This window comes from Erinaceus europaeus, chromosome 9 (genome assembly GCF_950295315.1).
Source record: "Erinaceus europaeus chromosome 9, mEriEur2.1, whole genome shotgun sequence".
Taxonomy (NCBI): Eukaryota; Metazoa; Chordata; class Mammalia; order Eulipotyphla; family Erinaceidae; genus Erinaceus; species Erinaceus europaeus.
Window position 1 is genome coordinate 72,178,208 of NC_080170.1, and position 16,614 is coordinate 72,194,821.

Below are 16,614 nucleotides of genomic sequence, written 5' to 3' on the forward strand. Positions count from 1 at the left end.
GCTTCCTTAGGGGGTACACAGAGATTACATGATAGGGAAGGGTACAGCTGTTTCTCTTCTGATGTGGGGTCTGTAGAGTCCTCTGCCAAGCGCTGTCCTCCATGGAGCTGCTCTGGGCCAGGTGGTTGCTGTGAGCTGTGGACTGTGTTGCACTTGTGCCGCCATCCTTATGTGGAGCCTTGAGTCATGACCTGGAAAAGAGGTGGATCCTGACTCACAAGTAGCTTTCACACTGACCCTTGAATAACTTAGCAGGAGAGTAGAGAGGACCCACTGACTGGATTAGTTGAGTGACAGTACCCTGTGACTGACTTAGCAGGTGAGTGGACAGGACCAGGTGAATGAGAGGAGGAGGGGTCCTGAGGGTGTTCAGAGGCCTGGGGTGCTGAGTGGAGGATAAGGCCTGAGGGTGTTTAGAGGCCTGGGGTGCTGAGTGGATGGGGCCTGAGGGTGTACAGGAGCTTGGGGTACTGAGAGGAGGAGGGACTCTGAGGGTGTTCTGGGGCCTGGGGTGCTGAGGGGAAGAGGGTGCCTGAGGGTGTTCTTGGGCCTGGGGTGCTGAGAGGAGGAGGGGTCCTGAGGGTGTTCTGGGTCTTGGGGTGCTGAGAGGAGGAGGGGGCCTGAGCATGTTCAGGGGGCTGGGTGCTGAGGTGGAGGGTGCCTGAGTGTGTTCAGGGTCCTGGGGTGCTGAGGGGAGGAGGGGTCTGAGGGTATTCAGGGGCCTGGGGATGCTCCATGGGTGCTCAGGCACAGTGCTCATCTGGGGCATTCCTCAGGATGCTCCTTGGGGTTCTCTGCCTGGGAGCTGCTGGTGTGCTCTGCCCTGCTTTGCCCCTCCCCTGCCCGCCCCTCAGCACCCCTCACCGCCCCCACTGGCACACCTATGCATGTGCTACCCCACAATCGGCCAGTGTGGCTGCTGGGAGCACAGCCACAGGATGGAAGGCACGGGCTCAGGGGCTGCTGGCTCTGGCCCTTCTGGTACTGCTGGCCGCAGTGTGCACACAGAGGTGCTTATCCTGTAAGCCTGGCAGGGGGGCGCGGGGCTGCCCTGGGAGAAACTGCACACCAGCAGCTGGGGGGACCCCGAGAATGGCTGCACCCATAGGGCCAGGACCCCACCGTCTGCACCCCAGACCGGGTGGGGGCCCCGGAACTGCTCCCTCCAGTGGGGGGACCGCCAAACTGCCCCTCCATCAGGCTGGGACCCGAGATCTGCCCCCTCCAGTGGGCTGGGATCCTGGTGGAGGAGATGGGGGCTGCAAGTAGATGCTGCGCTGTGCTGGGCCCTCAGGGATGCCACCCACACTCAGGCCTGTGGTCACTGCTGCACCACAGGACCCCCCTTTCTTCTTCTAGCGTTTGCCCTTCTTCCGTAGCCAGTCAGCAGCTTCAGGTTGAGCCTGATGTACAGTTTCGAGACCTCCTTTGAATCTGAAGAAGTGGCAGTCGTTGACTATGTGGGTCATAGTCTGTCTGTAGCCACAGGGGCAGTTCGGGTCGTCTCTGGCTCCCCAGCGGTGGAACATAGCGGCCCACCAGCCATGGCCTGTTCGATAGCGATTGAGGAGGGCCCAATCATAATGTGCTAGGTCAAAGCCGGGTTGATGCTTGCAGGGGTCTGTGATGAGGTGTTTGTTCTTTACCTCAGCTGACTGCCAACTCTGTTTCCAACAGTCTGGAACAGAAAAGTTCATTGTAGGCGTAGGGAACCAGATTGGGTGACGAGACATCAAGCGTTGGACAGGGTGGGCGAAGATATCTGCGTATATTTGCAGGTCCGGTCCAGCGTAGATGTGGGAAATGAACTTAGATGATGCCGCATCCCGACGAATATCTGGTGGGGCGATGTTGCTAAGAACTGGCAGCCATGGAACCGGGGTGGAACGGATGGTTCCAGAAATTATCCTCATGGAGGAATATAATTTGGAATCGACCAAGTGGACATGGGGGCTACGAAACCATACTGGGGCACAGTATTCTGCAGTGGAATAGCATAATGCCAGAGATGATGATCATAGTGTGGAAGCGCTCGCGCCCCATGAGGAGCTGGCCAGTCTTTCAATGATGTTATTACTCGCGCCCACCTTTGCTGTAGTTTTTATGAGATGTTCGTGAAATGACAGAGTGCGATCGAGAGTAACGCCAAGATAGACTGGCTGGGCTTCATGCCAGATTCTCGTATCTCCAAGCTGCACATTAAGCTCACATGAGGTGTAGATGGAAAACAGATGATACCGTTTTTGCAGTGCTAAGGATTAGTCGCCATTTTGTACAGTAATCAGATATCAGAGACATGTCTTTCATGAGTGTTTCCTCGAGGATGTCGAACTTGGATGCCTGAGTTGCACAGCAGATGTCATCGGCGTAGATGAACTTCCTTGAAGAAGTTTCTGGGAGGTCATTGATGTAAATATTAAATAGTGTAGGAGCCAGAACAGAGCCCTGGGGGAGGCCACTTGCAACAAGTCTCCATCTGCTAGGCTTGTCACCCAGATGCATCCGGAATCTTCTGTTTTGGAGGAGAAACGATATAGTGCTGGTAACCCATGGAGGCAGGCATCTTGAGATCTTGACTAGGAGACCACGGTGCCAGACCGTGTCATAGGCTGCTGTGAGATCAACAAAGACAGCACCCGTCTTCAAATTCTTCTGGAATCCATTTTCAATGTAAGTTGAGAGGGCCAGGGCTTGTTCGCAGGTAGATCTTCCTGGGCGGAAACCAGCTTGGGCGGGTGATAGGAATTTCTCTGTAAGAGGAGAAATACGTGAAAGAAGCAGCCTCCCAAGGAGTTTGTAACACACAGAGAGGAGAGAAATTGGTCTATAGCTGGCGGCCAGTGTTGGGTCTTTCTTTGGTTTCAAAACCGCTATTACCTTCGTAGGACGCCAAACTTTGGGCATAGACTCAGATTCCAAGATGTGGGACAGGAGTGAAGCAAGCCACTTCTTTGCAGCGGGGCCCAGGTTAAGAATGAGTTCTGGGGTGATGATATCATAGCCAGCAGCTGTTCCCGGTTTAACCCTCTTCAGAGCGTCTTCCAGTTCAGACAGTGTAAAGGGAGAGAGTTTTGGAGATGGACAAGATAATCGGAAATCATGGGAAATTTCTCTTTTCCAGACTGGGTCGATCTTAGCACGTTCAACTTGAGTTAGGTGACTGGCCAGTGAGTTTGGAGAGACGGGAGGATGGGAGGCGGGAGGGGGTTGGCTACCAGCACCCAGTCTGTGAAGAAGCTTCCAGGCCTTCCTACTTGAGTGGGTGAAGTTCAGACTTTCCGTGAGTTGTTGCCAGCGGGCTTGGCGTGCTGCATCCAGGGAGGCAATGAGATGGTCAGCCTCATCTGGGTCGCCCGACTCATCATACTGCTTTTGTAGTTGCTCGCATTCAGCATCAAGACTAGGTGTATAGTTAGCACGTCTCCCACGAGGAATGGCTTGGGAAGCTGCTTTGATGATGGCTTGGCGGAAGCGCCTGTAGGAGTCTTCAGAGGGGATAGAGTTAATTGGAATTGCAGGAATAGATTTGTTGCTAAGATCACTGAACAGACGCCAGTTTGCTTTCTGAAAGTTCCATCTTAGTTTCTCCGAGCACAGAATCAGTGGGAGCTGGAGACCAATGTCGATGATAGCTGGGCAGTGATGACTGTGCGAGAAGATCTTGAGAACTTGTCTCGTAGAGGGAAAGGCTTGGCCGTTGACTGTGCTAATCCAGCACAGGTCGGGTGACGATTCTTTATTCCATCTAGCACTGTGAAAAGAGCCTGGCTGTTTGGGATCGTATAGTAGGGAGAGGTCATTCGCTGAAGCCCAGTCGGCTAAGATAGAGCAGTCAGCATGAGTGGAGGAATATCCCCAGTCTTGGTGATGACTATTAAAGTCTCCAACGTAAATGGCTGGGTGATTTGGGCTAGGCAGGACCTCATTATCCCATGAGGCACTGGGAGACTTATATACGTTGACGAGCTGAATAGTTCCAATAGTAATGGAGTCGTAGAAGGTTGAAGAGGACGTATGGTAAACAACCGCAAGACACGATTTGGCGTAGATGGCTCGGCCGTGTTTAGGATGGAGATTATAGCATATTAAATTGAATCCACTGATGGTGAATCGAGCAGCTTCATCGACTGCTATATGTGTTTCTTTTAGGCAGATAACATCTGCCTGATGCTGTATCGCCAATTGACCAATAAGAACGCGTTTGGCAAAGGACAGCCCCTCAACATTAAGTTGGAGGACTCGAAGAGCAGGACCAACAGCTTGAAAGCTGTCAGGAGCTGCTTGTTGCTGGCTTGGAAAGTGACTGGGATCCATGTGGATTCAGTCGGCTAGGAAGGATCATCAGTTTCCCCAATGAATGGGTACTCACGAGATGCACCATGGGAAGGTCGATCCAATGCATCCAGGTCCCCCCCTGGTGGCTGTCAGCATGAACATTGACATCTCCAGTATCAACATGGTGTCAGAGGTCAACATGGTGAGTGGGATCCTGGGGGAGGGGCCTGTGGTCAGATGGCGGCTAAGAGAGTCAGGGGTCCTGGGCATCTAGGAAGCTGTGAGGGTCTGGGGGCTGTGAGTTGGGGGCCATGAGGGTCTTGGGGGCTGAGAGTGTCTAGGGGCTGAGAGGTTCTGGGGGTGGAGAGGATCTTGGGGGCTATGAGGGTCTTGGGGGCTGAGAGGGCCTGGGGGCTATGAAGGTCTTGGGAGCTGAGAGCGTCTGTGGGCTGTGAGGGTCTGGGCACTGTGAGGGTCTTGGGGATGAGAGGGTCTTGGGGGATGAGAGGGTCTGGGGGCTGTGAGGGTCTGAAGAATGTGAGGATATGGGGGCTGTGGGGTTCTGGTTGCTGTGAGGGTCTGGGTGCTGTGAGGATCTGGGAGCTGACCGGGTCTGGGGGCTGTGAGGGTCTGAGGGCTCAGAGGGCCTGGGGGTCTTTGATGGTTTGGTCTGTGAGGCTCTGGGGGCTGAGAGGGCCTGTGGGATGAGAGGGTCTGGGGGCTGTGAGGGCCTGCGGGCTATGGGGGTCTGGGGGCTGTGAGGGACTGGTGGCTGAGTGGTCCTGGGGGCTGTGAGGGTCTCGCGTATTGTGAGTGTCTGTGGGCTGTGAGGGCTTGTGGGCTGAGATGGTTTGGGTGCTGTGAGGGCCTGGGGACTGTGGGGGTCTGGGGGCTGTAAGGGTCTGGGGCCTGAGAGGGCCTGGGGGCTGTGAGGGTCTGAGGTCTGTGAGGGTCTGTGGGCTGTGAGGGCATGGGTGCTATGGGGGTCTTGGAAGCTTGAGGGTCTGGGTGCTGTGAGTTGGGGGCCATGAGTGTCTAGGGGCCTAAGAGGGTCTGGGAGCTGAGAGGGTCTGGGATTTCTGAGGGTCTGGGGGCTATGAGGGTCTTGTGGGCTGTTAGGGACTTGGGGCTTGAGGGTCTTGGGGGCTGTAAGGGTGGGGGCTATGAGAGTCTGGGGTCTGAGAGGCTCTGGGGGCTGAGAGGTTCTTTGGGCTATGAGGATCTTGGGGGCTGAAAGCAGAGCGTCTGGGGGCTGTGTGGGTCTTGGAGGCTCAGAGGGTCTGGGTGCTGAGAGGTTCTCGGGTCTGAGGGCCTGTGGGCTGAGAGGATCAGGGGCTGTGAATCTGCAGGTTGTAAGTAGGGGGGTTGTGATGGGGGGAACACATGGGACAGTGATTCCTGAGGATGCTAAGGCTCCTGGCAGGAGGCTGGGAAGCTGGGCCTGGCGGTCTTGGAAACCTGCAGTAGGGAACACCTTGGGGGACAGCTGAATGCAGGGATATTTAGGGGTCTGGAAGTCCAGAATAAACCTTGGGGGTGGACACTTGGGGCTCCACCAGAGCCCATCCTGGGAAGATATGTGCTGCAGCAGCATCAGGTGGTGGCCTCTGCATGCAGTGCAGCCACCCTGAAGCTGGCAGCCCTCATGGATGCCCACCCTCTGGACCTGGCCACAAGTGACAGATGTGCCCAGAGGCCCGACACCATGTCCCCGAGGTCTGGAGTACAACGGGACTCCCAGTGTGTACTGAATCTGCTGAGAGTAAACACGTGCATCCAGCAATGGTCTGGCCCTGGCTTGTGGGGCTCTCAGTGGCTCTATGGGCAGGAAGCCCTGGACCTGGAGTCAGATGGCCACCAGGGGCTCACCTGTGCAGGACAGGAATCAGGAGGAGTGGGTGCTGCAGGAACACCTGGGTTGGCTCCAGAGGAGGAGGGGGCCTGAGGGTGTTCAGGGGCCTGTGGTGCTGAGAGGAGGTAGGGGCCTGAGTGTGTTCAGCGCCCTGGGGTGCTGAGAGGAGCAGGGTCCTTATGCTGTTCAGGAACCTGAGGTGCTGAGAGGAGGTGGGGGCCTTAGGGTGTTCAGGGGCCTGGGGTGCTGAGAGGAGGAGGCAGCCTTAGGGTGTTCATGGGACTGGTGTGGTGATGGGAGGAGGGGGCCTAAGGGTGCTGAGAGGTCTGGGTGCTGAGAGGTGGAGGGGGCCTGAGGGTGTTCAGAGGGCTGGGGTACTGAGAGGAGGAAGGGGCCTGAGGGTGTTCAGAGGCCTGTGGTGCTGAATGGAGGGGGCCTGAGGGTCTTCAGAGGCCTGGGGTGCTGAGAGGAGGAGGAGGCCTGAGGGTCTTCAGAGGCCTGGGGTGCTGAGAGGGGGAGGGGTCCTGAGGGTGTTCAGGGCATTGCCCTGTCCTCAGCCCTCTTTCTCCAGTCCCAGTCCCCTGTCCCCAGTCCCTGTCCCCAGTCCCCTGTCATCAGCCCCCTGTCCCCAGTCCCTTGTCCCTGTCCCCAGTCCCCTGTTCTCAGTCCCAGTCACCTGTCCCCTGTCCCCATTCCCTGTCCCCATTCCCCCAGTCCCCAATCCCTTTCCCCTGTCCCCTGTCCCAGTCGTTGTCCCCAGTCCTAGTCCTCAGTCTCCAGTCCCCTGTCCTGGAAGCTATCCCAATTCCAGTTTGCTAAGTTTATCTGGCTGAGTGCACAGAGGCCCCTGCCCTCCATCAGGAGCCTGCCTGTACCCCACAGCGCCCTGAGCACTCACCAAGCACCACACCCTGGGACTGTCCTCTGGGGTGCTCAGCCAGGGTGCTCAGCCTGAGTGCTCAGCTTGGGGTGCTCATCCGGAATTCTCATCCATGTGCTCCTCTGGGTGCTCCTCTGGGTGCTCAGGCAGGGTGCTCCTCTGAGGTGTTCAGGCAGGGTGCTCCTCTGAGATGTTCAGGCAGGGTGCTCTCTGGGTGCTCAGGCAGGCTTCTCTGTGTGCTCAGGTATGGTGCTCCTCTGGGGCTTTCCACAGGGCGCTCCTTGGGGTGCTCTGCCTAGGGGGTGCTAGGGAGCTCTGCCCTGCCTCGCCCCTCCCTGCCCCCACTGGTGCACCTGTGCATGCACCACCCCCATTCCACCAGTGTGGCTGCGCTCCCCTCAGCCACAGGATGGGGGACACCTGGCTCAGGGGCAGTGGGCTCTGGCCCTTCCGGTGCTGCTGGCCATAGTGAGCACGCAGAGGTTCTTATCCTGCAAGCCGGCCGGGGGGCACAGGGCTGCCCTGGGAGGAACTGCACCCCAGCAGCAGGCGGGACCACGAGAATGGCCGCCCCCATAGGGCCAGGACCCCTCCGTCTGCACCCCAGACTGGTTGGGGGCCCCGGAACTGCCCCCACCGGCTGGGGGACCCTAGAACAGCCCCTGAGTCAGGCTGGGTCCCCAAGATCTGGGCCCTGCGGTCAGGCTGGGACGCGGAGATCTGCCCCCTCAGTCAGGCTGGGACCCAGAGATCTGCCCCCTCGGTCAAGCTGCGACTCTGAGAACTGCCCCTCAGTCGGGCTGGGACCCCGAGATCTGCCCCCTGGTCAGGCTGGGACACCCCTCCGGGGGGGGGCCCTAGGGCCCTGGAACTGACCCATAGGTCGGGGGGCAGGACTGAGCAGCACCCACCATGCACTGTGGTTCCCTTCCCCGCAGTGTCAGCAACCCCAGTAACACCACCCTGGTGAAGGAGAAAGCTGCTGAAAGGCTATGACATCTGCCTGAGGTCAGACTTTGGAGGTGAGGTTGCTGGGTGTAGAGGGTGCCAGGTGCCTGGGAGTTGAGGGTTGCTGAAGTGGGGGTGCATGGGAGATGAGGGTGTGGAGGTGAGGAGCTGCAGGTATGAGGGGATGAGAACGTGGGGCTGTAGGTGAGGGGGTGCAGCTGATTGTGTGCAGGTAAGGGGGTGCAGGGGGTAGGAGGTGCGGGTGCAGGTGAGGGGGTTCAGGGGGTAGGAGGTGGGGTGCAGGTGAGGGGTGAAGGGGGTAGGAGGTGAGGGTTAGGTGTGAGGAGGTGCAGGGGGTAGGATTTTGGGTGCAGGTGAGGGGGTGCAGTGGGTAGGAGGTGGGGGTGCATGGGGTTGGAGGTGGGATGCCGATGAGCGGTGTAGCAGGTAGGAGGTGAGGGTCCAGGTGCAGGGTGCAGGGGGTGGAGGTGGGGTACAGGTGAGGGATGTAGGGGGTAGGAGGTGAGGGTGCAGATGAGGGGGGCAGGGGGTAGGAGGTGGGGGTACAGGTGAGGGGTTGCAGAGGGAATGAGGTGGAGTGCAGGTGAGGGGTACAGGGGGTAGGATGCGGGATGCAGGTGAGGGGATGCCGGGGGTAGGAGGTGGGGTGCAGGTTAGGGAGTGCAGGGAGAGGGGGTGACAGTGCAGGTGAGAGTGAATGGTGTCTAGCCCTGTGAGTGTCCTGCAGGGTCCGGGCTGTGAACGCCACCTCCAGCACTGTGCTGCACTGGGTCCCTGGTGGCTGACTGTGCCCTGCTCCCTGAAACACCCCAAGTTCCTGGGTGCTGCCCGCCAGGCACACTTCCAGCCTGAGGCTTGAGTCTGAGTGACCTGTGTGCAGTGTCCAGTCCAGAACAAGGCGGAAGAACAGCTGATAGTCCCGGTGTTGCCTGAGACAAACCTGTGTCCTGTGGTCTGGAGAAGTGCTGTGTCCACCCCAGGTCCCAGTGGGCAGGGTGCTGTATACTAAGCTTCCAATAGAGAGGGCCCTGTCCACTCTGGGGCCCATTGCAGACTTTCTGTCCACTGCAGCATCCAGTGGGGAGTTCCTGTCCACCCCAGAATCCAGTGGGAGTTCCCGTCCACCTCACTGTCCAGTGGGGAGGGTCCTATCCACTGCAGCATCCAGTGGGAGTTCCTGTCCACCTCAGTGTCCAGTGGGGAGGGTCCTGTCCACTGCAGCATCCAGTGGGGAGTTTCTGTCCACAGAAGCATCCAGTGGGAGTTCCTGTCCACCTCAGTGTCCATCAGGGAGATTCTGTCCACTTCAGCGTCCAGTGGGGAGGTCCTGTCCACCTCACTGTCCAGTGGGGAGGGTCCTGTCCACTGCAGCAACCAGTAGGGAGGCCCTTGGTGTGGAGGAGCGGTGGCTGTAAGTGGAAGCTGGCCTGTGCTGGGCCCTCCGGGCTGCCGCCCACACTCAGGCCTGTGGTCACTGGCGCCCCACAGCCCCCCCCCCCATGCCTGTCGGCATGAACATAGACATATCCAGAATCAACATGGTGTCAGAGATCAACATGGTGAGTGGGATCCTGGGGGAGGGGCCTGTGGTCAGATGGCGGCTAAGAGAGTCAGGGGTCCTGGGGGTCTTGGAAGCTGTGAGGGTCTGGGGACTGTGAGTTGGGGGCCATGAGGGTCTTGGGGGCTGAGAGGGTCTGGGGGCTGTGAGGGTCTTGGCGCTATGAGGGTCTGCGGACTGTGAGGGTCTGGGGCCTGAGAGTGGGGGCTGTGAGTGTCTGGCCACTATGAGGGTCTTGGGGGCTGAGAGGGTCTGGGGCCTATGAGGGTCTGGGGGCTGAGAGTCTCTCAGGGCTGAGAGGGTCTTGTGGGCTGAGAGGGTCTGGGTGCTGTGAATCTGCAGGTTGTAAGTAGGGGGGCTTTCATGGTCTGAGGGCTCTGAGGGTCTGCGGCCTGTGAGGTTTGGGAGTTGTGATAGTGGGGTTGTGAGTGTCTTAGTGCTGTGTGGATCTGGGGAACTGTGAGTTGAGGGAACAGGTTTGGTGACTGTGGGGTGAGGCTGTGGATTGGGGGGCTATGGGTTTGGTGTTGTCGGTTTGGGGGGCTGTAGGTTTTTGGGTCTGTGGGTTTGGGGGGCTGTGGGATTTAGGGGCTGTGGGTTTTGGACCTGTTGGTTTGGGGAGCTGTGAATTGGGGGTAGTGGGTTTCGGGGCTGTGGGTTTGGGTGGCTGTGGGTTTGTGGGTCTGTTGTTTTTAGGGGCTGTGGTCTGTGGCTCTATGGGTTTGGGGACCTGTGTGTTTGGGGCGCTGTGGGTTTGTGGCCTGTGGTTTTTAGTGGCTGTGGGTTGGGGGGCTGTGTGTTTAGGAAGCTGTGGGTTTTGGGGCCGTGTGTTGGGGGGTTGTGGTTTTAGTGGCCACTGGGGTTGGGGCTTTGGGTTTGTGGCCTGTGGATTTGGGGGCTATGGTTTTTAGGGGCTGTGGGTTTGGGGGCCTATATGTTTGAGGGGCTGTGGATTTGTTGGGCTGTGGATTGGGGGGTTGTGGGTTTGAGGGTTGTGGTTTTGGGGGACTGTGGGTTTGGGTGTTGTGGGTTGTGGGGCTGTGGGTTTTGGGTTTGTGGGTTTGGGGTTTGTGGCTTTGGGGGTTGTGGGTTGTGGGTTTGGGGGCTGTGTGTTTGGGATTGTGGGTTGGGGGGCAGTCGTTTGGGGGCTGTGGGTTTGGGGTCTGTGGTTTTGGGGGCTGTGGTTTGGGGCCTGTGGGTTAGGGGGCTGTGGTTTTGGGTGCTGTGGGCTGGGGAGCTGTTGGTGGGCTGTGGGTTGGGGGCGGGGGTTGTGGGTTGGGGGCTGTGTGTTTGGGGGCCGTGGATTTGGGGGGCTATGTGTTTGTGGCCTGTGTGTTTGGGTAGCTGTTGGTTTGTGGGTTGTGGTTTGGGGCTCTGTTGGTGGAGGGATGTGGGTTGAGTGTTGTGGTTTGGAGGCCTGTGGGTTTGGAGGGCTGTTGGTTTGGGGGTTGTGGGTTTGGGGGTTGCATATTTGGTGACTGCAAGATGGTGGCTGTTGGTTTGAGGTGCTCTGAGGCCCTGGTCCTGGTGAACCCTTCTCCCCCATCCAGTTTTGATAGCATTGTGCCCAGATTCAGCAGGACCCTCAGGCAGCCATGAGGGCTGCCAGATGCAGGGTGCCTGTCTTGTTTGGGTCCCAGGTGGTCTCCTAGGAATACTAGGTGGTATTCCTAGTTGATCAGGAAGAGGAGAGGAGAGGGGAGGGGAGAGGAGGGAAAGGGAGGAAAAGAGAGGGAAGGAGAGGAGAGGAACAGATCTGCTGCTGCTCTTAACCCCTCCTCCCAGGTCTTTAATGTTTAACTCCATTCTGCAGATAAGCCAAAAGAAATCTAAACCACCTCTTTGTTTATTTCCACACCCAGACCACAAAGTTTGCAAAAAAAAAAAAAAAAAGGCTTCCTGGAAGGAGTCACTACCATTTCCCAGGCCACTGTGTCAGTTACCCTTTTTATTTTAATTAATTTTAATGAGAGAAAGACAGATCAGAGCCTCTCTTCTCAGCTCCAGGTCTTGTTGAGTCCATGCTCCATGTTCCTTCTCCTTCCAGAGCTCCAGGCCTTGCTGAGTCCTTGTTCCTTGTCTTCCCTTCATGCCCAATTCCAGGCACTGCTCCATGCCCCCTCCCTCCTGCCTGACTCCTGGCCTGGCTCCATTTCCCCTTTCCCTGCACAGCTCTAGGCTCTGGGTGAGTCTCTGCTCCATGTCCCCCCTCTTTTCTCAGCTCCAGGATCTGCTCTCTTTGTTTCCCCACCCTGCCCAGCTCCAGGTCCTGCTGAGTCCCTGTTCCTTGTCCCCTCTTCCTCCAGAGCTCTAGGCTTTTCTGAATTCTTATTCCTTATCCTCCCTTCCTACCCAATTCCAAGCACTGCTCCATGCATCCTTCCCCACCTGCCTCCAGGCCCTGCTCCATGTCCCTGATTCCTGCCCAGCTCTAGGCCCTGCTGAGTCCCTACTCCATGTCTTCTCTCTCTGCCCAGCTCTAGGCACTGCTGAGTCTCTGCTGCATGCCCCCCTCCCTTCTGGGCTCCAGGCCCTTTCAATTTCCTGCTTCACATCCCCTTTCCCTACCCAGCTTCAGGTCCTGTGACCATAATATGTTGCTCCATGGGGTTCTGGTATTCCCCACAACTAGGTACTCTGCAGTACTGTCACTACTCCCACACTTGTCAGTTTCACTGATGTGACAGATCCAGAGATAAGTGACACCACTGTCATCTTCAATTTACTGATAGGGATACTGAGTTTCAGGACATGGCATCTTATCCAAGGACAACCAACGAGTGAGAGCTAAGTTCAGGTTGGAGCTTAGCTCTGGGGATTGCTATTCTTAAACCTCATTGAGATTTCCTGCTTTCCCCCAGCCACAGACCTGCTGCAGGACCCCAATGATCCCCTTCTCAGGGGGCAGCCCACCCTCCAGCCTTCACCGGGGAGACAGAGGTGCACCCGCAACAGGTAGATGGTAAAGTCCAGAAGGGAGGAGTTGCACCTCCATGGGTTCCCGCTATGGTAGAGGCTGTGCAGGGCTGGGAGGCCACTAAGAGCAGCTTGGTCGAGGCTGTGTAAGCCCCTGTGGCGCAGGTCAAGCAGTCATAGGGCACTGGCATTGGTGAAGGCCCAGAAGGGCACTGCCCTCAGCTGTGGGTTGTGTGATAGATTGAGTTGCAGCATGACAGCCAGTGGGGAGAAGGCCCCTTGTGCCATGGCTGCTAGTACATTGCTGAGGTCCAGGTACAGCAGGCAGGAGACCCCTACAGAGGTGTAGTCCAGCACCTCACGGACCCATTCTGTGAGCATTCCAGGGAGACCAGGTCACTGAGAAGCCCCAGGTCCAGCGCTGGCAGAAATATCAGTGAGTTGTGGGCCAGGGTCAGCCTGTGGGTGCTCGGGGACAGGTTACCGGGGTACTCACTTAGTCCAGCCCACAAGCAAATGGCCTCCTGTTTCTGGCATTTGCAGGAAGTGGGGCACCCAGACCCTGAGACAAAGCCTATTCCAAAGGTCAGGAGCAGCCAACAGGGCCCAGGGCCTGAAGGCGGGACATCACTTGTGGTAGCTGCTCTTGGCTCCTTCTGCCCTCAGCCAACCAGGACTGGAGGCACCAGTAGGAAGCCTGTACCCTAGCTTCTTTTGGAGATTTTCATTGGTGAGCCAGGGGGAGGAAGAGGATGAAACTTCAGGCCACTGGAGGTTGGCCTACTCCCTAGGGCTGGTTCCTGCCTGCTTCTGTCAGCCCAGAGTCGCCAGGGAGACTCAGGACAGCCAGGTCACCATCTGATACCTTTGTGATGTCAGCAGACTGGAAGGGAGGAGGCTTGGGGCCACAATCTCCATCAGGGTCTGGGGTGCTGTGTGTAGGTGTCCTGAGGGGAATTCTACATGTAGGGTTGCAATATTCATGTGTGTGTATGTTTGTGTGTGTGTTTGTGTGTATGTCTTCCCTGAGACTGCCCTGAGCAGTGCAGACCACACCCATCCAGAAATCTAAAGGGAGAAAGGAGGTGCAGAAGCTTCAGGAGGCCTCTGCCCTGCTGATGTGTTGTTAAAATTCGTAGGCTCTTGCCGGCCGGTCTAGCTTCACTGGCGGGTAACAGAGACGCGGAGACAACGGCTGGGCAGGGAAGCTGTATTTCTTTATTCAGGAACAACGATTCATAAACTAAGACAAACTAATCACCAAACAGAACTCTGCTGTCTCTTTGCGGCGGCACAAGCACTCTTTCTTACTCTGTAACTCGGGAACTCTCCAACTCTGGGACTCTGGAACTCTCATACTGGGGAACCCTCTGAAACTCTGGCACACTGGAATTCTCTCTTACTCTGTAACCCTGAAACTCTCGAACTCAGGAACTCTCTCCCTTACTCTTTAACCTTTTGTTACACCCATTCAAGATGGAGACACACCCTAGGTGTGGGACTGAGAGGAAACCTCAGGCATGAGAATAATTAGCATAGCCATTGTGCGATCTACCATTTCTAATAGAGAAGGTAATGGAGAGTTTTACATATCAACAAGTCTATTTAACCTTTTGTTTAGACTAACTTAGTTAAAATATATTGATTGTTAACTAATTTTTACCTTAGACTTTAAATGTAAGTTAATTTTATCTTTATGAGAATTACATTGAAAACCTTTTTCATTTAACTTTGACTAGTAAGAATTTAGCCTTAAAGCTACTGTTTACCAAACTTTAAACATACACATAAACATGGTCATTAATACACAAGGAGAGAAACCTTTGTTACGAAGACATGTCATTTTAAACACGAATTTAAGTCTGTACTGTCTTAGTTGTTGGGGGGGGGGGTTCACCATCCGGAGGTGGCTTCCTGAGCAGCTCCACTTCTAGGAATTGTAGGTTGCGATCTCTGCACAAATCTCTGCATACTCCAGCTTGTCTGCCTTCAGACCGGACCGGCGGCTGGAGATCTCGTGTGCCCAGTTTCGGCAGGGAGCCCGGGGGTCCGGGAGGCCCGGGATGGTTCCAGAATTCATAGAAAGAGGGCAGGCAGGCCAGCTTTGCAGAAGGCGTGGGCCTAGGTGCCCAGGGGTGGCGGCCATGATGGGTTGCCGCGGCCCTGCCCCATGGCCCTGCCATGTCTGCTGCCCTGCTCGCAGTGGCCGAGCAGCATGGAGGGATCATGCTTCCAGTGCCCTGCGCCACGCAGTGGAGAGCGGGCTCCTGTGGGCTGGCCTCGGGCTCTTGCGTGTTGGCCTCGGGCTCCAGGGGCTCTTGTGTGCTGGCTTTGGCCTCCTGCGGGCTGTGGGGCTGTGGGGCTGTGGGGCTGCGGGGCTGCGGGACTGCGGACACGGTGCGCGGGGTTGTCTGGGCGCAGCCGGCTGGCTGGCTGTTTAACCAGGTGGAAACAGCAGCTCCACGCCTCGCCTCCCTCCCGCTGGCTCTTCCCGCTGGCTGTTCTGAGTTCGCCCGAGCGAGTGGAAACCACAGAGTGGTCCAGACATAAATGTTCCAGAAACAGCAAAACAGTCTCATGAAGAAAGAGCAGAGGCCTTTGGAGATCTCTTCACAAGCAGAAGAGAAGGCCATAGTGCATAGGTAGCCAAATTGCCTTTACTTATCTGAGAGATGCGCAGGTCAGGTCCACGTGGGCACCATTTGTTGTTAAAATTTCGTAGGCTCTTGCCGGGCTGGGTTGGCTTCGCAGTGGTGAACAGAAACCTATATCGTACCGGCATTTTTTAAAAAAGAAACTGGCACAAACTAAACTTTATCAGCTTAAAAAAAACATTTCTTGCCTCTGGGGGGCTTACTTTCTTCGACGGGCATTTGCATGGGGGCAGGGAATGGCCTAGAGTCCCACAGGCAGCTAGCTGCAACTTACTTATTATGAAACAAAACTTGTTATTAGCATATCTACTGCAAGATCCAACGTTTCTAATAGAGAAGGAATTTGAGACTTTTACATATCAACAACGTCTTTTAACCTTTTGTTCGAGAGTAAGGGAGAGGGGGTTCCTGAGTCCGAGAGTTCCTGAGTTCCTGAGTTCAAGAGTAAGGGAGAGGGTTCCTGAGTTCCAGAGTAAGAGAGAGAGTGCTTGTGAGACAGCAGAGTTCTGTTTGGTGATTAGTTTGTCTTAGTTTGTGAATCGTTGTTCCTGAATAAAGAAATACAGCTTCCCTGCCCAGCCGTTGTCTGGGCGTCTCTGTTACCTGCCAGTGAAGCTAGCCCGGTCAGCTGGAGCCATCCGGAATTTTAACAACACTGATGGGTCAGTCTCAGGGAAGCCTGGTCCTCAGTATTAAGACCAGAAAGGAGGGATCCCCTGAATGTGTTGGAGGGGGGAAGTTTACATGTCTGGGAAACCCACTTTTCCAACAAGTCTAAGCTGTTACTTAATCAAAACCTCAGTGTATGGGTGCTGGGAGAAAAATCTGATGTGAACGGCTTCATTTTTTTGTATCTCTGGGTCTTTAATTTAATTTTAATTCATTCATACATTAATCCACTCATTCACTTATTTTTCCACAGGAATGCTCAGCTCTGGCTTCTAGTGGTGCCTGCAGTCAAACTTGGGACCTTGGAGCCCCTGGAAGGAGAGGCATTTTGCAGAACCACTAAGCTGTCTTTTCAGCTTTCCCAGGCTTTCTGAAAGTAACAAGTTCTCTCCACAGGGTGAGTGTGTATTTGCTGCCGTATTGTAGGTGTTGAAAAGGGGAAGGAGTCTGGGGGAGGTAAGAAGGGATGCATTAAGAGTTGGGAGGTGATCCTGATGCCGCCCTGAATTCCCTGGGCAGATGTCCCTACCAATGTGTTCTATAGACCCACCTCGCCATAGCCCCGCCCCACTACCGAAAGAGAAAGACAGGATAGGAGTATGGATCACCCTGTCAACACCCATGTTCAGCGGGGAAGCAATTACAGAAGCCAGACCTTCCACCTTCTGCATCCCATAATGCTCCTGGGTCCATACTCCAGAGGGATAAAGAATAGGAAAGCTATCAAGGGAAGGGATGAGATATGGATATCTGGTATTGGGAATTGTGTGTAATTGTACTCTTCTCATCAAATGTTTTTTGTCAGTGTTTCTTTTTTGTAAATAACAATTTCAAAAAGAGT